Source organism: Lagopus muta, chromosome Z (genome assembly GCF_023343835.1).
Source record: "Lagopus muta isolate bLagMut1 chromosome Z, bLagMut1 primary, whole genome shotgun sequence".
Lineage (NCBI taxonomy): Eukaryota > Metazoa > Chordata > Aves > Galliformes > Phasianidae > Lagopus > Lagopus muta.
Genome location: NC_064472.1, coordinates 13,017,954 through 13,042,857, shown reverse-complemented (window position 1 = coordinate 13,042,857; position 24,904 = coordinate 13,017,954). Strand labels below are relative to the sequence as shown.

General features: G+C 40.9%; 1 protein-coding gene across 4 annotated transcripts in view; it reads left to right on the top strand.

Annotated features, from left to right (window-relative positions):
- LOC125686592 (leukemia inhibitory factor receptor-like) overlaps positions 1 to 24,904 on the top strand; it is an 85,477-nt gene that overhangs the window by 9,857 nt on the left and 50,716 nt on the right. For 2 of the 4 annotated variants that reach the window (XM_048930735.1, XM_048930738.1), the window contains exon 1: positions 24,245 to 24,381. The exons of 1 other annotated variant lie outside the window; for it this stretch is intronic. The gene's annotated coding sequence lies outside the window, so the exon portion shown is untranslated. Of the gene's footprint in view, positions 1 to 24,244; positions 24,382 to 24,793; positions 24,848 to 24,904 lie in introns of those variants that run through there. One more of the 4 variants, XM_048930737.1, reaches the window with a different exon arrangement.

Sequence of the window (24,904 nt, the reverse complement as noted above, 5' to 3'; positions counted from 1 at the left end):
GACAGAAAAGTTACTAAGATTTATGTAAGCTAAACGCTTCCTGTTGGTACTTTAAAGAATACAGTGGCAGCCTTAAAATAACATACTGGCTCAAGAAGTTCTTTAAATAACACAGGGAATGTGCCGAGCTCTGAGTCCACCAGCAACAACACGGGAAGAGGAAAGCCAGAGTTCAGAGGAGACTTTCTGTAGCAGGACGATGGTGGGATGATTTATTCCTCCAAATGTTACCATGTGTTTGACCTTGATACAAAGAGACTCTCCGTAATAAAGACGACAGTCCCAGGATGTGTTATACTTCCCTGATTATGGAACCCTACTGTGACACAGACAGAAACCACACACTCACCACTGGTGGCAAAGTGCATGTATGGCGTTAAAAGTATGCTGCCAGAGAAATATGCAGGCAGTAGAAAGCAGAACAGTGAGCTGCAGAAAGGGGCAATGCAGGAAAACTGTCATGCTGTCTTGCCTGAATTCAGTGCTCCAGTGGCAAAAAATAATGGATTGGTAAAAAGGCAATTCTGGTTACTCTGTAAAAGGAATTTTTCTTATGAACTCAGAGCATTGAGCTTCAGGATCTTTCACATGCTGGGCAGAAGAACTCTTGCTATCAGAGATTATAGTTCAATTTTACAGCTACAGCAGTATTTCAAATTATTGGGAAAAAACCCTATTCCTGACACTGATACCTTGCTGCTGTTAACAATAGGGCAGAGCTCAGCCCCCCACTCCTTTGCATGTTGATTTTTATGGGTGTTGCCTCATAGAATTAGTTGATAATCTCATTATAACTAATCCCATTTGCTTCTTCTACCAAGCAATCTTGTAGTGACTGACTGACTTCCTTTTGTTCTTATTTCTCCTCTCCCTTAGTTATTTCAGAGATGTTCTCTGGGAAACATGAACTCTGTGCAAACACTTATCCTGTTTAGCAGCTATAGTTCCAACCTCATCAAATTAATCTCCTTGCCCAATCAACAAGTATTTTCTTTTTGAGCCAAGCAGCAAAGAAATATTATCTGTAGTTCCTTTACATTCCATTCAACAAACTGTTCTGTGCTGAAGCAATTAAAGTTTCTCAAATTCTATTTCATGATTACATTATACCTTCAAAAAGTGCTCCCCTTTACAAGATTTCTTTACAGGCATTAAAATACAGATGGCCCATAAAACTTCAGTTATATGCTAATATTTTTGGCAGTTGGATAATAAAGTGCTTAGTAAGGTAGTATCACTTAATCCAAGATATTCCTATAACATGACTAATCATAATTATACATTTGGTAACCAGCAGCTCTTAATGAAGTTACTAAAAGCATATAAAGGTTGTTGAGGTGAGGACAAGCATTAGAAGCATGCACACACCAAACATAACTGTAAATTGAAGTTTAGGAAGGTGAGAACCATCTACCTGTTTATTTTGCTGAATGCTAATTATATTCATAGTTGAATATAATTATATAATTATGTTCAACTATAGTATGTCTGACTGTAAGAAGATTTGCACAAATGTGCTTCACATTTTTTGTTTTCCTTATTCAGTGCTTGCAGTAAGTGCTGAACAAATGGAAGTCTTTATTCTTGCTGATACGACTTAGTGAACAAACCCATTGCCCAAGGTTTTGTTTTGGTTTTTATTTTATATTTTTAATCAGATAATCCTTTTCTGGAATGATGACTTTCAAAAGTAGAGAAGATACTTCTGTACACCCTATTCAGCACAACAGATCTGGAAGGTAAAGAAGGCTCATGAGTTTACTTCTGATTTCTTTTCCACAGCTATAAAAGCTATTATTTAGTTATATGGTAGTTATTCTTTTTTTTTTTTTTTTTTTTTTTGTCTCAGAATTTCTGCACTAAATGAGGCAAGGATTATAGGAGATAGTAATGTCTTATTTTAATTCATCCTGGAAAGAACAGATAAGCTTCCAGGTATGTACCAAAAGTAGTTCCACTCAAAAATCTTGCCTTCAAACTCTGGACCAAGAAGTACGTAACAAGGCTATTTACAACCTCAGTGCTAAGTATGGCTCAGTTATATTGTACATGGGGAAACAATTTCATCATAGTTACACAACCCACAGTTCCATTACTATACAGCATCTCAGGATTGCCTGCCCAGAACTGCTCTGAAAGGCAAGGAGTGTTGCTCATTCCTTATGATTATTTTGCATTCAGGAACACCTCAGTCAGGATCCACTGAACAGACTATGCCTGCCAGGAAAATTTCCACTTTAAATAAGAAAGATCATCTGATTATGGCAATGCAGAATTACTCTGATTGTTAATGAGAGGGAGGGGAAAAGGTGTGAGCACAGACAGCAACCAAATTTGTGAGGACAATTAAGCACCTACATATTAGGCCCACGTATCAGTACCATGTTACCAACAAGAACTTCTATGACAGAGTCATTTGCCACATAGCTGTCCAGCTGTTCAAAGTATCTCTGTCTCTGACTTTAAAATGTTGGCTTCTGAAGATTTTATCGGTAGGTATTAGGCTTCTGCACTGAGATTCAATTCATAAGTCAGATAGAAAGTAAATGGAAATGGAAGATTTGGGTTTGAATCTTACTCCGGTTAATTAAACAGGAAAGAATTTTTAACACAGCTTTACCACATTCCAGATGAACATCCTGGTCACTATCCTCTGAAGCGTTCATACTGATATTTTCCAGACCCTTCAAGCTTTTCTGCTTCCCACAGAACACAGAAATTCTGCTTGGGGAAGGGACAGGAATCTCTGTGCTCCAAAATGATACCTTAAGCACCAAGGCAGAAGCCTTGTCTTTCTTGCCTGAAGACAATTTCAGCAATTAATATGGAAAGGGTTAATTTCTGCAGGAGAAGCAGAAAAAAAATTACCTTATTTGACAACAGAGCACTCGTAGGAAAGATTTGGTCTCAGATTTGAACCAGAGGAGATCTCAAGTCAGTCTTACTGCTTTATTTAACATGCTATGAAGCATTAACAGTTTTTCATGAGAACAGCTGATGTGGAACAAATGGATCCAGAGGAAGTGGTGCTGAGCAGAAACAGGAGGTACACGTACAGAGATACTCCTCGAGTGACAGGAAACCCATGTCCCACTGAGAGGTACCAGTATGGGAGATAGGGCCTGTGATACAACCCGGTGAATACATATCGTGCTGTTGTTTCCTCTCTACACACTGCTCTACACAATGCTAGCTTGGTTTCCTGGCTCCTAGGATGCTAGTTATTAGGTCTGTCATTGGCAAGAGATGATGTGTGAGGTACTTGGGTGTTTAGCTAGAGGCTGCTATTTCTGTCTAGGCAAAGACAGATTCACACAGTACTAATGCTGAGTGTTGTTATGCTCATGCTTGGTGATGTTCCCAAAGATTTACAGTCATGGAAACTTAATAGTGTGCCCAGACATTGTAATTTCCATTCTAGTGTCTTGCTCTTTACAAGATGCTTTTCAAGCAGTCTGTGGAAATGATTCTTAAACTAGGAGAGACAGGTTTACAAGCAAGTATCCTGTGGTGGTGACAATGTACAATAATGTACAATGAAAATCCATTAGAATTGAACCCGTTATAATGCCATAGAAAGTGCTCCCAAAACTTACCAGTACTGGTTTATCTTCTTTAAGATGAGAGCTTCTGTAGTGCAGAATGTTAGCAGAGCATATTTCCTGGGTACTTTATAATGTTGGCATGGAAGGTAAAGATTTTCTAGATAGCTCTTCTGCTTTCTTTCTTTCAAACGCTGGTCTTTTTATCTCATCTCGGTTTACTTTTACCTTGTCTTGCAAAGTCTTGCAAAGCTCTGCACAGACATACAGTGCAGTGTTTCCAGTTGGGAACACTGGAACATCCTGTCCAAGTCAACCTTGGTAGACAAACACTTTGAAATGCACTTCATGTGCAGCTTTGAAGTAGAACTTGGTTCAGCGCTCTGTAGGAGGACTTTCTGAAGTCTTCTGTACTGTTAGTTTTGAAACGACTCAACAAAGCATTTCAGAATACAGTTACATTTTAATTGTATTGTCAAGTTCATCTTTATTCAACAAGGAAACTACATATACATTCAACTTAAACTTACTTACACAATTTCCTGAAATGGCCCTTTAAAGAAGTCCTGCTTCTTCTTCACAGTGCTCTATTTTCTACCTTTTAGCTGCAATCTTACTTTCCTCAATAGAAGGAAACTATGATCCTGACACCATGCCCTAAGATTACAAACAGTAGAATTGGAGATAAAAACATTCTGAGGATAAATTCTACGTCATCTTTTTCTCTTAAGGATTAAATTACACCTACAGTAGCAATCCCACTCTGCAGATAGGTGCAGTCAGACACAGATATACAGACAGATAAACTGAGAAGGGGTATTCAAGCTCTTTTCACTTAATAGGACACATAGGGTTTGGGTTCTTTTGCTTTACGGGAATTCTTACAGACTTCAAGACGCGACACTGATGAGAGCATGCTGTCTCCTGCCTAAACAATTGCAAATGGTTTTATTAAGAAAGAGAAATCTTGGAATAGCATTTGCTTTAATAAACAATTTCTCTTTCTTATCCTAACGTAATAGGTGCTGACAGAAAAGAGCACAGAAGTCTTATTTGCCACGAGGCATCTCAAAGTATCTGACAGCTGCATTCAAAGCTGTGTTTGGGCTGGAATTTTCAAAGGAGTGCAAAGATGCAGGTACTCAAATTCCATGTGAATTGGAGCCTTAGTTCTTGAGGTGCTCTGAAGCTAAGCCTTACTCTGCTGCAAGAAATACTCTTTGCTGCGTTGTTAATCCAAACTGCAGTGAAGCAAATACAAGATGACATGCACATCATAGCCATGCTAATTAAGTTTATGAAATCCATGCTGGTTTACTCAGGGAAGACAATGAAAAAATGGTATAATGGAAATAAAATTTTATGGCCATGGAAAGAGAGGCCCATCAGTCCCAGGCATTCTCTAAGGGCTATAATAAAGGAAGGGAAGTTACCCAAGTATACTTCTGCTTCTTAGGAAGAAGTATCTCTGGCTCTTTTAGCAGCAAGAATGCTGGAAGAAAGTCAAGAAGGAGGAAATTATGTCTCACTGTATCTCCACTGGAACTTTGTCAAGCCGCTGAAATTACATTATTGGCTTTTATTGGTTTTGAAGCTAACATTAAGCACACTGTCCATATCTCCATCTGATGAGACAGCTAATGTATTAGGAGTGAATAAATGTGCTCCAAGGAGAAAAAAAACCCAAAAAACTGCGCAACACCATAAAATCGTAGAATCATGAAAGATGAATTCTGGGCTGATTGTGATACCGTCTCCAAGAAGCTTGCCAAGTGTGACACCAAAATAGCAGCAGATGGCTGGGATACCAAAGTAGAATAGGAAGATGGAGAAGACAGTGGAAGAGATCTAATTTTTATGATATAAAAATTAACAATGGCATGATGAGTTGATTTCGTAACAGTTAAAGCACAGAAAATCTCTTAAAAATGTTCTCAGGCATAGATGTCTATCTACAAAGGTAGCCCCTATGAATCAGATTACATATTTTGTCTCAAGACAAAGACTGGAAATGTAAGAATTAATCATAGCGAGGTAGTACAAAAGTAACAAGGAAATTCAGTAGAGTCATTAAAGATCACAAGATATTAGAGATATATTAAAGAAATAGGCTGGAGAGATAATTCAGGATAATTCCAAATATAAGAAACAAGGGACTGCTTGCAAGCACATGGGAAAGTAGATGGAGACTAACATGCAACAATGAGAATGTAACTTTCAGTCTGGTGTCATGCTAAACGTGACAAGGCCTAAGAAGGACATATGGTATTTAAGTCTTGTATTTATTGAGAGTTTGCAGGATTTAGTGGATAAAATGCAGCAAGAGGAAAATGTGTGTAATGTGAGAGCCATTCATGAGAGGGAGAGAAGATCAACTGTGAGTGTGAAAAAGGACAGAACGCAAGAATGCAGTTACGGACAGTGGGAGGGAACTCTTTAATGACTTTCTTAGTACATAGATAGTTGAGCTATTTGTAGAACAGAAAAAAAAATCAGAGATTTAAGAGGCAGTTGGAATTCTCAGAAACAACAAAGGACAAAATGTTGGAAGTTTAAGAACTGAATTACTGAAACCAGAAAGATGATGGAAAGGTCTTTGTTGGACAGTGACATAAGATAGCTTAAGAACCATGGAAATTGACTTTGTTGGAATGAAAATAGTTTCTCCAGCATTTTTTAAAAAGTTTTGAGATAGATTATAATAAGGATCATAACACTTCCTGTGTGGTACTGTTTATAAATTCCTGTTTGTGACATTTTATACACCCACCTCTTATACAGAGAAGATAACAGCTGAAGAGCAATCTAGTTTCTGGAAAATAAACTGTGGGAGTAGACACAAAGATTGACTCCTTCATGTCTCCTTAAGGTCTCCTTGGAGTCATGGCCCAATTAAAACTATATTATAAATATATTTGCAAGAGGGACTGAAATTAGATGATCCTCAGCAATCCTTCTGTTGTTACTAGTAATTCTAGTGGCAACAAAAGGAAAACAATATGATATAAAAGGTAATTGGAGATCGCAAGAAAGTAGAAGAAAAAAAATGAGGCTCAAGTTAAAAAAAGGTAAAACCAATTATTGTCTGTAATCCTACAAAAGGATTTTAGACGAGCTTCTCTAGCAGCTGATAACAACAGATAACAAATCTTTGGTGATTAGTGCTCAGAATATTGCTTTATGAGAACACTCATAAAGCATCTCACATCCTCACATCTGAGGAGGTAAATGGAGTAGGAAGGTGTGTTCCTTCATTTTAAAATAATTTTTACTTTCAGATCATGAGTAAGAAGACAAGAGATAGCAGACCATTGTAACATATTTTGTTTTATCTAGAAGTGAGATTTGATTGCTCACAAAAAGGACAGATGAAGAAAACAAATATCTTGAGAAGTAAAATATGTGGATGAAATTTCATTAGGAATGGTGGTGGATGAATAGAGAACATATATAGGGATTTAATGGAATCTCCATAGCTTCACTGGACAAAGTGTGTGATTAGAGTGACACAAGAAGCATCTATGCAGAACCCTTCCACTGCTGTGCAAGGCAGGTCAATCAAAAATAAGTGAAGCAGAAACAGTAAGCTGAAATAATGTTCTTAACATACATCCTACTGAACAAAAACATGCCCTAAGAGAAGGAATCTGGGGCAAACTGAGAGGATCTGTGAATCATTATGATGCTAAAACCAGTAAGGAAGAAACCACGTGAGAATTAAATGGACCACTAGTAGAGACTTATACTCTGCAAGCATATCCACATGCACTCAGAGACAGATCATAACAGACAAGTACATTGCGATTATGGTCTGCTACACAGTGAGCAAACCAAGCTGTAAGCCATATCAACATTTACATCGTTCTTGACTTTACTCATCTTAAAATAAACAAAATTTGAATCTCACGTTCCAAAAGATCCTCCTGTGGTTTGAATATCAGACTGGACATATTCTCTGAGTCCAAAGTGATGTGGGGAATATTCAGTTGTTGCTGATATGAGGGTGTCTGAGGTGAGTGTGAGATGGATTTTAGATGCTCATAATGCAGAGCATACTGCTGCTCTGGCCAGTATTAAAAGTAATAACAAAAATTAAGATGTAGTTTGTTGCTCATTTGATATACACAGCAGAAGCTGCATGAGGATCTAATCTTCCCATAATTATCAAGCAGACTGTGGATTTCAGGATAGATTTAATTGCCAATATGAAAGAAATATCTTTTCCACTTAGTTTCTGTTGACTGCATCTTATTGCCAAAGATTTTGAAAATGCACACACTGCTGCCCTAAAATACACAACCGTAAATTCCTCCCAACTCTTTTATTTAAAACATTAGCCCTGGAGCTGAACAATACCTTTGTATCAGTTGGATCTATTACAGAAGTGTGCACTGGAAAATTACATTACATTAACTTGCAGTTCTCCTAATACAAGTCAACAAGGACAAATTCCAGGTATCAGGACAATGAATTGTTGGTTTTGTTTGTATTTATGCTCTTTCTATAATGTTAATTTGTCTGAATTTTGGATGTTCTTGTGTGAGGGTGCTTTCTGATGTAACACAGGTGTACACAGTCTGTCCTTGTCCACTTGTGTGCTGCTAACCACAGCTGATTCCCAAATTCTTCCAGTGTTTATCTTGTATGTTCTCATAGAACCGTGAAGAAAGCATCACTTTTGGGCTTGGAAATATAGAAGAGGGCTTTTCCTTCCTCTAAATGATTGTATAACACAATTATTTTAATTACCAGCTCTTTTCTATCTACAATTGGAAATGGAAATAAAAGCTTACTATTGACTTCTGGGAATCTGGTGGCACAGAGAGAAGACAAAATATTTTACAAATATCTTCCAGATTTGAAGACAGAATACAGCAAGTGAGACCATACAAGCTGACCTGAATTTCAAGCTAGATCTATATTTTAAGAATACCAAAACAACCAGGGGTGAGTCACTGGGGAGGCAAAAGTAACCACAAAGTTCAAGCACAGTCTATACTGTGAGCTTGACATGGTTTCCAAAACCTTTAATTTGGTTTAGAGGAACTAAACACATCCTTTAAACAAAATGCTGTGCTTTTATAAAGTTTATGCTTTGCAAAAATAGGAAAGATACTGAAAGCATTAACTCTTCAGTGCTGTAATCACAACAAATGTTGTGTATCTGTGAGATGTTATCTAGATTGATACCTAAAATAAATCAGTAAAATTTGCCTTTGTGCAACTTCTACCACCTACTGAGAACACACAATACCTACTTCGCAGATACTTACTAAAAAGCCTATGTCAGTAAAGAAAAAATTCTGGCATCAAAGTCCAAGCAGCTTATCCAAAGTTTAGTGAATTCAAAGGGAGCTTTCCACGAAGAGGATTTCAATAAGGCCGTTAGTACTAACAGGCTATCCTGAAGAGAACAGTCGGGGTTCTTGAAGACATATTCTACCAGTACCAATGTGATTTCAAAGCAAAGAATTTTACTGCCTTCTGTGGAAGCAGACTGGTGATGCAGGTATGATAGCTTGTATAAAGTAACTTCTGTTTCTTTGCATGAAATGAAAAAGAAACACAATGTACCACCCTTTTAAAAGATACTCATTACTTTGCAAGAAGGTTTTGCTTAATATTTGATGATATACACAGAAGTTTGGGATGATGATAGTAATGAAAATGAATGAATCCCCTTGTGAGGGATGTTGCAATCTTTCACACGTATTGCTTCATTAGTGGAAAACCTGAATGCATTTTCTTTAAGTGCATGTGATAGGACAACAGTGTGCTTTTCACCCCCACTATGAAAAACAAGAAAAAAGACTTCAAGTGTCATGCAGCCGGAAGAAGAGAGCAGGAGCCTGAGTCCTTAACGCAGTAATTGAGGCACTTTCATGAACTAATGGCTACCTGGGTTCTGGTCCTGCTTAAAGGACCGTTGGTGAGAGGCAGTAACTGGGTTCAGTATGTAAACTGTCCCTGGAGCAGGGGTTAGAACTCACATTTTCTCTTTCTTAGCAAATATTTAGCACATTTGAATGTCATTCTCATGATCTTCCCCCATTTTGATAGGAATCTGGGGAAATGTGGATCATCTGTATTTTGCACTGGCATCTTTTTCCAGTGAGGGCACTGACCTAAGACAATTTCCTCCTCTTGAACTCAGATTTGGTTTTAAGAGCCAAATGCTTAAGGGAAAGGCAATGTCTGACTTTGAAGTATCTAAGAAAGAAGCAGATATTGGAAAACAGGCTTTCAATAAGCCGGTTCAAAGCCTTTCCTAGCCTCAGGTCTGTTTATCTCAGTAGGCATATGAATATAACTCCACTCTCTGGAACAAAGTAATTTCCTGTAGATTAATATTCAAAGCACTAAATCTACATTTGTGTAATATTAGTGCGTGTGTAGCAGTCTTGCCTATAAAGGTAAAAGTACTACGTGTTAAGGATGGAAAATGACACAAATGCTGCTTAGAGTACAGGAGAAAATATGCTGAAATAAGTCATTATTTGGCTTTTATCTATGCAATATAGGGGCCAAAAATGTTGAAAACAGATCATTTCTCACTGTGTATATTGAGGAAGAAAAGGTTACCCAAGGTTTTCTATGCATTTGGCTCAAGGTTGCCGCAATATGAGAACATGTGATTTGCTAGGGAAATCCTATGTGACTCTTCTGCAGCAGCTAACCAAGTAAACAAGAAGTGAGCTGGAACTTTCTGTACAAGGACTTTTTACTGGAATCATTCGAAAGCTTACGAATATACTCAGGCTTCCTCGGGTGGTTCCCTCTGTGTTAGATCTGCTGCTGCAGGCATTGTGTCTCAGAGAAATGAACTTAAAATCACGGACTTACATCCCTTTACCAGTTCAGGATCATGTCAGCATAGTGGTTTCTATTTGAGTTGATAGGCTTTTAAAAAATATGCTCTACACCACTGACTGATTTTAAAAGAATGAACAGCATAAATATGCCTTTAAAAACTATAATAGTCTTGCTAATAATCTTCATGCATGAGTATCTTCATAAGGCCACAGCTCTACATTTTTGTATAGCTCCACATGTGGCTGGAGCTGGCATCTGCCTGTGTCATTAAGTCTAAAACGACTCAAAACTTCCTATGTTATTCTGAGCCTTCATTTATGAAAACCACTTTTCTTGAATCCAATGAAAAGCATATGGCAATCACTGGATGATGAAAGTCCAAATCATTTATGGTCCAATTATGGCTCCCAAGAGAAATCAGCGGTAAAGTGTTCTCAAAAACCCAAAAACAAGAGATATAAAGCACACGATAATTGCTAAAAAAGTTTTAACTGACTAAAGCACCTTGGCTCATTCTTATCAATGATTTTAGCCCTCATTCTGCACTGACACTTCCACAGGTACGTCCCTGTCAGCAATTCTTCAAAAGAATTTGTACCTTACGTTATTTTTAAAATGTTCTTAAAGGTATACATTGTACAAGCTATCATGAATATAGTTGTATTCAAAAGATGAGGAGGAGGACATTTGAGTGCATTTGCTTCTACTTTTTTTCACCAGCTGTTTCTTCTCACTTGGTTTTCTTAGGCAAGCTTCCCGCATTATTTCAGAGAGAGGATCTCAACCCAGAGCTGTTGGTTTGTTGTGCTTGCACTTCCAGCAGGTACAAATAAGAAAAGTAGGTGCCGATTGTCTTTAATATTCAGCTTCACTAACTGTACCTGTTGCTTTAGTACAAACATCATAGCAATATTTTTTGCCAAAACTGGAGGAACACCAAGTTTTCAAAGCCTTGTCCATTGCCCTCAATGTAATACTACACCTTTTCCACTCAACCACTCCTTGCTTTCAATTAGTATCCAATGCAGAAATAGTGAGAAAATTATTTATCATGTGGACATCATGAGTTTGTACTGAAGAATAAAAATAAAATGTAAAGTTTTCAAATTTGCATACGTGTTCAAGACTTATTCACAGATGTACTAATAAGCTGCTCTCTATGTATTTAAGCATGTATTTTCAGTTTACTTTATGTTTAATAGATCTATACAAACATTCATTAGAAGAGTCCTACCAAATGTTCAGGGCAGGAAAACGTATCTTATTTGAAACTAGTTTCTGCTGATTTTTTAAAATTTTTTTAATTTTAATTTTAATTTTTTTACCAAACAGCAGTACACTCACACTTTTCATGGATTTTGTGTTAATTCTGCAGTTCTGAAATGCTGAGACACTGGGTAACCATTGGAATGGGGCTACAGAACAACACAAGACAGAGCTATGATCTCATCTGAAAAGAAAGTATAACAATTTCACCTGGAAAAAAGAGAACATGTTTTCATATACCTCCTTTATGAGTTGCGAGATCAGCACTGAAATATGTTCTTTGTAGAGTTTCCAAGCTCTTGTCATCAAAATCTGTATCACTAAGATCACACTTCAAAAAGTGTTGAGAGAGAAGACATTGCTAGTGACCTGGATGCTTTCCCTTCTCTAGGTTTGAATCTGAAAATCTTCTCTTGCTCTTCATAAGCCTTCAGGTTTTGCATGATGAATTAGTCGTACAAAAACAGTACAGCTCATAAATGGAGATCCCCTTCTGCTCATGGAATATCACAGGTTCTTCATTGTCTAGTTCAGGATTATTTAAAGTGTTATCAATTTATTCAGTTAAACTGATTAAGCTCAATAGGAGATTTTGAAGGTTACAGACTATAAAAGCAAAACTTTGTGGAAAATACAGAGTTAATCATTGCCCTTTCTCAGTTTTGAAGACAAACTGAATAAATATATAGTAATGATGCTACAGAAGACTGAAAATGTACATTTGGAGGAACAAGTCCTTTATAATCAAAGGGATATGTGCCGTTTGTATAATGGTTGTACACAGAATGGTCAGCAACAAATACAGATATACTAGGATTGCTCAGAAGCTGCCCAGTGTTGTCTTTTGCCTAAAAAGAGGAAAAAATACCCTTCAAGAAAATAAAAAAATATATATATTGATCTTGAAATTTGGAAAGATTATTCAACATTCCATTCATTTCATCACTAAAGTTGCAAAATCAGGAAATATCACAGAATCACGGAATTGCAGGGGTTGGAAGGGACTTCAAGAGATCATTGACTCCAACCCCCTTGCTAAAGCAGGTATCCTACAAAAAATCACATGGGTAGGGGCCAGGTCTTGAATATCTCCATAAAAGGAGACTGCACAACTTCTCTGGGCAGCCTGTTCCAGTGCTGCATCACCCTTATCATAAAGAAGTTCTTCTGCAAGTTAGTGCAGAGCTTACTATGTTCAAGGAGCCTGTTGCTCCTTGCCCTATCACTATACACCACCAAGAACAGCCTGGTCTCATCCATTTGCCTCCCACCTCACTTCAGATATTTATAAACATTGATCAGATTCCACTTTCCATCTTCTTTTCCCCAGGCTGAACAGGCCCAGGTTACTCAGCCTTTCCTCACACAGGAGATGCTCCAGGCCCTTTTTCATTTCTGTGGCCTTCCACAGGACTCTTTCTAGGTGATCCCTGTCTTATTTGAACTGGGAAGCCCAGAACTAGACACAGTATTCTAAATGTGGCCTGACTAGAGCAGAGTAGAGGGAGAGGATAGCCTCCCTTAACTTCCTGGCCATGCTCTTTTTAATGTACCCCAAGATACAATTGACATTCTTGGCCAAAGAGCACACTGATGGCACATGGCCAACATGTTGTCCACCAGGACCCCACAACTATGTATTAATCAGGTTTGTTTGCAAGAGCAAGCATTAACACATCTCTCTTAAACAATATTAATTGTCTTTAGAAAGGAAATTATGAGGAAAGAGTGAGTCATAGCATTAAAGTATCAATCTTTCTAATTATAATGTCATTGTCTCTGCTCCATTCATCTTTTTCAGAATGATTCTGTGAGGGCACAGGCCATGCATTAGAAAGTCCAATGGTTTTCTCTCTAAAACAGACAGCAAAGGTTTGCATAGACTTCATCTGCCTCTGCATAAATAAGACAAGAGGTTCATACTCACTTTGCCTAGACAGATTTGATATTAAACATTACACTAGTAACTGTGAAGATGTTTATGACCCTAAATAAAGCTTAGCAGTTACACAGCTATATCTTTCCAGCTGCTGGGAGCAGAAAAATGACTATCCAAACACAGAGATAACTTTTTCTCTCTAAATTTAGGAGTCTCATACTTCTTATTTGTTTCCAATGCAGAAATTTCGTGTGAAAGATACTTCTCCATACAGAGCTGCAATTAGCAGAGAAGATCTCTGGGAAGGTATTTAGTAGCTAGGCCTTGCAACATGTTGGTTTATCTCAAAAGGTAGGAATAACTTCCTTTTTGATCAGTGATTGCTGTCATGTGAAATGAGGACCACATCTCTGGAGATTTCTACAACAGAGGGTAGTCCTCTATGTAAAAGTGTGGGACCAGACCTTTGAGCAGTTTTGGAATAATAAAAGAGCAGAGAGAGAAGGATGCAAGGACAGTAGAAGGAAAAAAAGTAAAATGAGAGAGCATTGGCAAAGCAGTAGCTAGATAGAATTTTTTAGCATTATTGATCTTACTGTCCCCCCCAACCATCTCAAATTGAAATGCTTGTTCTGGGTCAGTCAGAGACTGTGCTGAGTAGTTCCCTTTGGAAGCAGATCTTGCTCTATCTCTTGCCAGCTGTGGGAACCCATCCCACAGGTGACTCGGTACAAATTCTCCCTGGAGCGTTTGGTACACTCCCTCCTGGAACCAGAGCCAGCTTCGTTACTAGGACAGATCTCATGTCCGTGTGCAGCAATAACAGCCAGCCTGCAGTCTTTCTGGTGACCAATTCTACAAAAAAAAGCAATGATTTATGCAACCATCATCAAACCTTTCTCTGTAGTGCATGAATTTTTCTCCCTATTCTGGAGTCTCACTGAGCTGTGGGCAAGGGAGCCATGAGATGCCTGCTTTGGAATTGTTGAAAGAACTGCTGTTCTAACTGCTCAGAACAGGATTATCAGTTGTTACCTCCTGTGGGTTACATTTTCTGCCTGCTACTGAGCTTTGGTTGGCATATGCCAATGGCTACTGCAGTCCCTGCTGGAGCTGTGTTACAGACAGAGCCCAAACAGAAGGGAATTACACAACATTTAGGGAGCTCCTGCTTCCTCCAGATGTGGAAGGTATAGGGAAAGTTTTTACCAATGGGACTCTAAAGAAAAGAACTGTTACTGGCAGAACTTATGTTAACTTTAGAAGGAGAGTAAGCTTCAGCAAGTCTTTCTATTGCCGTTCTCTTGTGTGGGTTTCTCTGTGGGAGGAATAAGGCCTTTCTGGAATAAAACCCCAAAGAGTCCGAGAGTTCCTCCGAGAAAATGGTAAGATTGCACAAGGTTGGTCAAGGTTGTTGCCTGTAATAAGGGACAGACTGAATCATAGTGTGACTGTCATGGGTAAATACAAGTTTCCCCAGCTTCCTCATCAAACTTAACTACTCAGTGTGAAAAAACACAGCTTCAGCACCTGAACATACAAAAAATGCACCAGCATTCCCTGGAGCAATGGCCAGAAATTTGCACTGTTGGCACAATCATACACCCTGCTCCTGCCTTCTCTGTCCGTATTGCTTCGCTTCTGCTATTTAAGGGATGGCCAAGCTTCAAATACAGAGTGGACAGTGCCCTCTAGCCTAATGATGTGGTCAGAGCACTCTGGACAGGAGAAATACCCTCTGGACCCTCACACCCCAGCTTTCTAGCCTCCCAGCAAGTCTTTCATCATTTCTTGAGCTGGATGTGATCTTTCCAATCACACGTGACAACATTTGTTGTTTCTCCCACTTAACTTCAAAGGCAGAAAATTCCCTGGTGTTTAAATTCAAGAGAGAGTTTCAGGCTAAAGTACCAACTGGCCTGAGCATTGAGCATAGTCAGAACAGGAGAAAACGCAGATCAGCATTAGTGTCGATCCAAATCCAGGAGAGATTCCATCTGGATGTGACTCCACACAGAGTGTACATTCCATATCTTAAAGGTTGAGACATTTAGTCTTCCTTGGCATTAGTCTTGCTAATTACAATCGTAAGGAGGAAGACTATACATACATGTGGCCAGAGGTCCAGAACAAGGTACTGAGGAATTGCAGAGCTGTTGGTGCATGTAATAGACAACAAAACCTTATCTTATGGAGCTGCATAGGAAAATAAAGCTAAGAAAAGTAGCGAGATGACAGTAATTTGCTTTTGTTTAGGAAGAATGACCCATGCTCAGCAGGTTATTTACTGCAAGCCTTTTTCCCTGTCCACTAGATACTTGCATGGATTTATAATTACATATTTTAGTCTAGCAAAGACTGTGTCTGGACTTCTATATTTTGAGTTCTTAATTTTCCTCTAAATGAAGAAGAACTATCAGTCTAACTCAGGCATGAGGACTGTTAAAATGTTGAGTACTGCTGTGCATGTTCTGCTCCCAGTTGAATCCTATGGCAACACTGTGCATGAAGCTGGGTAGAGGCAGAGGCTAAAGGAGTACTCAACAGCCAGCGTGCTAAAGCCAGGCAGGCCAGTGAAGTGCCTCAAAATTAAAAATTAAATTAAAAAATACTTTTTTAGGTTTTCCTGTAAGCTGAATATTCCTTCTCAGCTAGGTAATTCCCATGTTCTAGTGGGTATCCAAATGTCTTATTTAAAGAGGTCTGTGGAGGATAAGAAGTACTCTCATGTGCTGAGGAAAGGAAAAAAAAAATACAGAAAAGAATCAAGATCTCTGCAATTAGAGACACAGCTTTGCCCTCTCTGCTTCCTCAGTTGTCACTTTCATGAGACAATGGTCAAAGTCAAGTCCTCAGTTTTCCCTGCCAGGATCAGGCCTCTGCTCAGTTGCGAGTGCACTTGAGTCCTTGACCATGCCTGAAATACTCCATCCAGTGGCTAAGACTCATAGCTGAAGGATGAGCTCACCAGCTCTCCCAGACGAGGGACAGCCTGGAGCTCAGGACTGTGGTTTGACACATAGCAGGAGTGCTGCTTCAACTTTTGCCCTTGGATATTCATTCCAGCCTTAAACCTTTGCCCTTGGCTATTTTTTCCTGTTTATTCGACTTCCTACTAGCCCTCCGGTGGCTTGATGTTTGTGTTCAGAGTAACAAAGCAGGGGAACTATTCAGTTAAAAAAATACCTTTAGGGGAGGTTAGTAAAAAATAATGGAATTGTTTCCTTGATCTTTCTGTATGGATATGTACAAAGATTCATACTAACTAAACATGGTGCAGAATCATAGAAGTGACAAGGTGGATGCTCAAGTTCATAGTGCTGGCTGCAAAAGTACCTGCCAAAGCCTAATCGAGGCATGCATTAACTCAGACTGTGCCTCGTGCACTCCCAGTAGATGTCTCAAAAACATGATTTACCACCTCAATGGGGAGCTGTGCTTCACTGGTGGAAGCACTCAGCAAAGCTGCATGATTGTGAACCACTGCTTTTGCCCAGTGTTAACAAATGAGAATCGATGACACAGGGGTGGCTGCATTTCAAGTGACTCAAGAGGCAAAAGAGATTGCCTACACTTCCAGCTTGGCAAAGATGTGGCACAAGAAAGAGCATGCTCAGTAGTACAGTTTTAAGCATGTGAGTACCTTCCTGGTGTCTGCATTGCTGCCCACACGTGTTCTAAGAGTTCTTCATAGAACAGCTTTCTGCCTGAAGAAGTTTAATCTTACAGCCCTGAAGATTGAAAGAAATCATTCCCTGGGTGAGAAGCCAGGGTTGAGATTGCTGCCCATCCGCTAACCACAGCTTGCCTTTTAAAAACACTGGAATATACTTGTTTATTAAAGTTAGAATTTCTGCTTATATGTTTTTATAGACCTTTTATTAGCCTGCAGGAGAATTGTGGTTAACCAGAGCTCTCTTGCAGGCTAATAAAAGGTCTGTGCTGATACACTAAATAATAATACTTGTAAAGTCAAACAGAAAGGATAAAGCTGCTTCTAATAAATGGATTTGCCATGGCATCTTCCAAACCCACGCCTTAAGGTATGTTACTTGTACATTATTTAACACTACAATATCCCAACCTCTAATGCACTACGCACAAAAGAAGTCCAAAACACACTTTTAACCCAAGTTTTCTTCCACATGTCATCATATAGAAGTCAGTGATTACTGTTCAGTGTGCAGTCCCACTCTTCCACTTGGCTACCCACTGCAGCTTTCATGTATCAGCATGTACTTGGGCATAATGCAGACCCCATACCCTGGAATGCATCTTGGAGAGATCATCGGAGTTCTTCATATGATACTGTGGGACCTATGCATGCTGCAGCCAATTCAGCAGCAGAGATCTCTTGGACATGAGATAGATGCTCTGAGACAGGAGAATAGCTGAGCAGCAGTGTAAGCAGAAAGGACTTCCCATCCTTAAATTTGTCCTTTAGTTTGCTTTTCACCTTCTATGTACACAGCCCATGGGGCTTTAAAGATGTAGCACATTATATTGCCTATAATAACAACATTGAAAAACTGACAAAACAAACACAATGTCCTGTGTAAATATAGAACTTCATATGCTCCTGCAAAGCATTTGCTAGTTATCTCCACCTGCTCTCTGACTGAGCTGTCTCCATCTTCCTACTTTTATGCTGATGCACAGAAATTTGGTTCCAAGCAGTGAGTGGGCTCACAGCTCTGTCCAAGGGTGGTATGTATGGAAGAAGATATAACTTTTCCCCTGGATGTGGTTCAGAAGGGTGTGAGGATGTTGGTGCCTGGAAACTTTGTGCAGGGAGAATTTTGATAATTTTAATCACTTATTCACTGGTACTGACTGCTCAACTGAGTTACAGGAATTCTCGATGAATGGCTCCTGATGGCGTAGACGCCAGCTCCTGAGTGCATGCAAAGTTCGTCAGAGCTGAATTATTGCTTCAAATTCATCCAGCATTCATCAGACATGTTCAGGCCATGTTCTGAAGAACAGATAATCTGAAGCATCACACAAGCATTGGCGTACTAAACTTTATAGCACAGGACACATTTCTTAGTCTCTTAGAAATAGAAAAAGCATGGCAATATCTGCCTGATAAAATGGAAAACAGAAAAATGTGACAGACAGGAACAGCTACACAGAAAAAGGAAGTATGTTTGAATGTGATACACTGATGCTGGGGAGCACTGGAAGGACTTGCAATACAAAAAGTATATGAATGTCTGAGATGCCCTCTTGTATATTTTACTTGCACATTTTCATGCTTGTCTGGCTATCACTAATCTAAATTAGTCTGTGTCTCTCATAAATTCCTTTTTTCATGATGTAATTAGGCTTTTCCACTACTATGCAAAGTAAGCCTCTTTAGCTTCATATCCATAAATCAGATTTAATTCTAGGACTGGTTCCACCAACCCTTCCACAGCTAGTAAGATTGTTACCATTTGTCAGTGTTTATTGTGTTCTTCAGAGATTTATATTTAGCTTCATTTTCTTCCAAGAAATATGCCGTATCTTATTTCACTGACATGAAGACTGACCTTTCAGGCTACTGTATGGAACACTGTATGGAACTCATCCCACTTGATGATTAAGCACATGCTGAACTTCACACTGGCAGCACAAAGGCAAAATAGCACACCTGCTTAAACTGGGAAGCAATTGATAATGTCTACAACACGTAGCAGAGCAACTTCAGCAGTAGTTTCCTTCTCAGACATCAGTTCACTGCAGGCACTGTAGACATTTGTAACCAAAGTATTAGGACTCCAAGGTCTGAATGAAAATGCTTGCATGTGGAAATATCAGCAGACACAACAGAGCAAGGGCGGAAAGAATGGATATGAAAGACAGCAAACAAAACAAGGAATGGTGAGGAATGTGCTTTTTGCATCAAGACTAGAAGAACAAGCATTCCGTTTTGTTACTAACATGTAGGTATTTTTTACCCAAAACTCATGCTCTGATAACATGGGCTCATATAACATCTTCCCAAGAGAAAGACAAACAGTAGCCATAGAGATGGCAAAACAATGGAATACACCAACAAGCAGAAGCTCTTCTTAAGGTTCCTGGAGAATATGGCAAGGTTCTGAGGCAAAATCACTGCATAATAACTGCTTCTATCAGTACAACATGAAAGACTTGTTCAAAAAATATTTGTTGTTGCCAGCCAAGAAAAATCTGACATACTTAGGGAGGACATGAACTGGTGCCCTTTTCCTCAGCAGTCCTGATCACATCATGTGGACAGGAATGAGACACTTGGCTGTGTGTGGCAATGAGATGCCCTTGCTAGCATCTCTGTACTGCGTGGGTGAAGCTTACCTTCGATGCTAACCATAAGGGTCTTATTACTGGTAGTGATTCTCATATTACCACCCAATGTATTTTTCAGACATCTGAGGTGGATTTTTTTCCAGTGAGAGGAATGCAAGTGCCCTCAGCATAGTTGATTTTGGCAACTAGTGTTTTTCTTCCAATTTCTTGTTAAATTCATGGCACTATCTAACTAGCGCAGGTCAGCAGATCAAAGTCCTTCTTTGTTTCTCCCTGCAAAAAGACAAACCACAACAAACTACATGGGTTTCCTGCCAATCAGGGAGGTCAGGGAATTTTTTGAAGCCTTTTAGCAATATATTGCCAATATGTCACTGCGCTCTGCAGGCGCAATTCCCTAATGACAAAGAAAACTCTCTGCATTTGAAAAACACTATTTACAAATAGATTGTATCTCTGGGGTCAGAATACTCATTTCCAAGAATAGCTCTGATCCAGCTTGACAACACAGAGATGCTTCCACTGAGATCTCATAGGAAAGAACTGTTGCTTTTTGAGTGCACCAAAACATATGTGCTACCCAGTGCATATGAATAACTTGAGGTTATTCTTGGCAGAGCAGAGCCTGTTCCTCCTTGTCCTATCACAGCCAGTGTGTGTTTTGTTATTGGCTTTCCTGAATACATTCAGTCAGGCCCAAATTCACTTTGCTGGTTGCATTATATAATCATTAAAAGAACAAAAACAAAAACAGGAATAGGTGATCCATACAAAGGATAACTGGCAGACATTCTCTCACAATATTACATATTTACATCTCTAGCTTTTGTAAATACTGGTAGAAGTGCTCATCACACAGTTCTGGTTAAATGGTAGGATTTGTAAAATGTGCACACAACGTCTCAGAAAAGGAAGTTCTTTAATATTCTTTATTGGCTGGAGGAAAGTGGGTGCCAAATACAACTGTGAAATGGGAAACAATGCACAAAGGAAAAGTTCCAGAACATCAACACATCCGTTTCTTTCCTGCCATAAATAACCAACACACCCATAGCAGCAAGACTAAATGGCTCCAGGAAACTCTCATTAATGAAAATGTCCTAGCTGAGCTTCTCACTTTCAGTTGGAATTTTTCTGACCTGGATAGCAGACAAGTTGTTCTGTAAGTAATAGGAGGCACTGAGATAAACTCAGATAAACTCAAACTAGCCCACTATCCGGAGAGACTTAAATCTTCCTCTCCCATTGCCCAAGCATTAATGATGAAAGGCAGAGCTCTGCTGCAGTTAAAATCAATGACAAAATCCTGCACTAAGTCTATAAAGACACAGCATTTGTTTCAGCATCTGCTCTTCAATTTTCTGGAAACCAGAGATAAGGCAGGAAACAAAAATATGCGTTTATGTACTACATGCAGATAAGTTTTGTTATAAAATATAGCAGCTGTGACACTTTACAGGGAAAGTTGCCAGGTGAGTCAGGATGCATAGGCAGCGTATTTTCTGCACATCAAAAGCTAAACGGTAAGGATAATCATAGCAGCATTAGTGCATGGGGTATTTTTATTTAAATTAGCATATTACACTGTATAACAAACAGATAACAGAAACTCAACCATCAGCTTTAGCACTTTGACACTTTTACTACAATATTGTCTTAAATTACAACTAGTCAAGAAAGTTTCTTAACTTCTAATGGTGCCACTAAACACTGAGCCATTAAATACAATACCAAAACAACCCCAGAAACGATCCCTACCTCTGATTTGTCCTGGCAGCTTCTCAATCAGTCTGATTTCACAATCAAATTTTCCTGCTCAAAAAAAAAAAAAAAAAAAAGCAACAGACACTTCTTTCCCTAGTTCCTGTACAGAATGTATACAAATTACAGGGAAGCTGCCTTGCTAATTAAAAAGAGAAAATGGGCCAAATGAATAATATTTGCCATGCAGAAAAGGAGCCAGATCCTCTGTAATTAATCATGGCGCACATTCCTTGTTCAGGAAGGCTTCCTGCCAAGTGAGATGCCAGGGAGCCATTATGAAGAAGAAAGTAACACGAGCTGCAGGAAAGGAAGGTGGTACAATTTAATTTGACATATACAATGCCTTCCAAAAAAAAAAAAAAAAAAAAAAAAAAAAAGTTATCATGCACCTTTTGTGGAAACTTGCATTTATGGGACTACCATCCACAGCACAGGGATGAACTGCATCTTGCCCAGCCTGTGTGGGTCAAACACAAAAAAACTTCACCATAAGCTTTCTGGTGCTGTGGATATTACTGGCTCCACTGTAGCTCTGGCTTCTATAACATAGAAGGAGGGGATGCAGAGTGAAAACTACAGAAAAACAAATTCAGATTTGGTTTTCAGCAGGCAGCTGGAACAGCAAATCACTGTGTGCCTGGACTGCAAAGAGCACAGAATTAGGCATCCAGCAAGCCTTTGCAGTCAGAAGAGACTTCAGACTGTGAAGAGACGGTTGACAAGCCAGGAAGGTAACTGCTTAAATCTACTAGTTGGAAGACCCCCAAGGAGAGAGCTTGACAGAAGTGTGTCCATCCTTGGAGATACAAACGTTTAAATCTGTAACAGGAGGAAACATCATCTACGGCTTGGGATTCACTGCCCAGGGCTTCACTCCAAATGCTGTTACCCTGCTTTCCCAAGAACAGTACAGTAGTGTATAAGGAGACGCAGCCAGTCCTCTTAAGAAGGTGACATAGGTCAATGGATAGACAACTGTCTCAGGAGGCCTGAAGTCAAGCATGCTCTTGAGCCAGAAGAGACCCAACCACAAGGTTCGTGTTGTTCTTGCTCTAACATACAGCAACTTCAATTTTCTTTGCACATGCAAAAACATTGGAAAGGGGAGGAAAGGATGGAAGATTTCATCTCTACAAAATAGTTTGCATTCACTTAGCCTGAACAGGGAATGTGCAGGGCTGTGGAGAATGGCTTGGAGACCTGAAATACATCCACATAGCCAAGGTATGACATGTCTGGCTCAGCACCACAGAATCACAGAATGGCCAGAGTTGGAAAGGACCTCAAACATCATGAATCTACAACACTCGTGCCAGAGGCAGGGCCACCAACCTCCACATTTAATACTAGACCAGGCTGCCCAGGGCCCCATCCAATATGGCCTTGAACACCTCTACGGACGGGGCATCCACAACCTCTCTGGGCAGCCTGTTCCAGCACCTCACCACTCCCTGTGTAAAGAACTTCCCCTGACATCCAACCTAAATCTTTCCTCCCCCAACTTAAAACCATTTCCCCTTGTCTTGCTGTTATCTACCCTTTCAAAGAGTTGATTCCCCTCCTGTTTGTAGGCTCCCTTTAGGTACTGAAAGGCTGCAATGAGGTCACCCCGCAGCCTCTTTTCTCCAGGCTGAACAAGCCCAGCTCCCTCAGCCTGACTTTGTAGGGGAGGTGCTCCAGCCCCCTGATCATCCTAGTGGCTCTCCTCTGGACCCTCTCCAACAGCTGTCTTTCTTTTACTGGGGGCTCCAGACCTGGACACAGTACTGCAGATGGGGCCTCACAAGAGCAGAGTAGAGAGGGAAGAGCAAAGTAGAGAGGGAGCACCCTCATGGAAGTACATGCAGTTCCTTACCATGTAAGCTCTGCGAAAAGCCATCTGCAGCAACCTAGAAACCCCCTGGAGGAGAGTGCAAGCAGGAAAATCCAAGGAAAACAGAGAAGTTGCTTTTTCTCTCAGTCTTGCTGTGGTTTACTGGAGAACAAAAGAGGAGCCATAGGCTTGCCAGCTCTTCTGGTTTTATGAGCCTCGTGGTGTATATATATATATTTTAATTGTTGACTCTTGAGACTGTGGGATTGTGAAGATTTGAAGTTTGATTTAAAGGAGAAGCTGGCATGTAGCTATTGTGGCTTCAGAGAAATGCTGGAGGTTGAGTCTCAGAGCTCAAAAACTGTAGGCAAATATAGTCAGTCAAGAACTGCCCGCACTTGAAGGTCTGGCCCAACACTTGGAACCCCAGATGGCTGGTGGTGTCCAAGATGTTGGACAGAAGGGTTTTCCGAGAATGGTATTTGATGGTTTCAAAGGGAACCTGAAGCGATCACATTTGTGACTTCAGTCTGCTTTCTACAGCCTGCTGGGGACCACTGGCTGCTGAAGTATCTTCAGCAACTGCGTGCTGACCAAACCCTGATGCTAAAGTCGCACATTATGACCAAGGAGAAACTGAAATCCTCAGCCCTAAAAAACCATAACCACCGCCTGAGCACGAGCGCAACCTCAGCCTCGAACGCCACAGGCAGCGCTGCCCAAGCGCAGCCCGGAGGCGCCAGGTGGCGCGAACAGCCGCGCCCCAGGGCAGGCCCGCGGGTGCTGCCTCCCGCCTGGGCAGCCGCGCCGCCGGGCGATGCGCGGCGCAGGCTCCTCCCGCAGGCAGCCCGCCAGGCCCTCTCCTCCATCCCTCCCTCCCTCCCTCCCTCTCCCTGCCTGCTCCATCCCTCCTTCCTGTCGGCGCTGCGCACTGCTGCCCGCCGGAGCTGGGCCGCCCGGGATCGCGCCGCGGACACCGCGCACACCCCCGCGGCATGAGGCCGCCGCAGGGCAGGGCGAGGCGGCGGCGGGTGAGTGCCGGACCCGAGCCGGGCGGCTTTTGCCGGCGGCGCCTCCGCGGTGGGGGCTGCGCTCGCACCTGGGAGGGGGGCCGCGCCGGGAAGCGCCCCCCGCGTCCCTACACCCGCCTCGAGGTGGGGCGAATGGAGGCGGGGGGGCCCGGCGCGGGGCGAAGCGAGGCGGCGGGGTTGGCGAGCTCCGCGCTGCGCTGCCTTCCCGCGGTGCCTCCGCGCGGACGGGCACGGAGCTCCCGCTGTGCCGGCGGCGCTTCGCAGGGCCGCGTCTCCCGCCTTGGCCGGGGCTCGGGCCGGAGACAGGTGGCGGCGGGGCCGGGGGCGCGGCGGTCGCGGGCTCCCCGGGGGAGAGCGGCGGGGAAGGCAGCCGCTGGCCGGAGCCGGCGGTTATATAGAGGCTGTGTTGTGTCAACAGCTCATTCTGCTGGCCGGCAAGTTGGTGGGTTCAAGGACCGAGCAGTGGGTAAATATTTATGCCTCTTTTTCCTTGCGTTTTTATTTATCATTATTTATTATTATT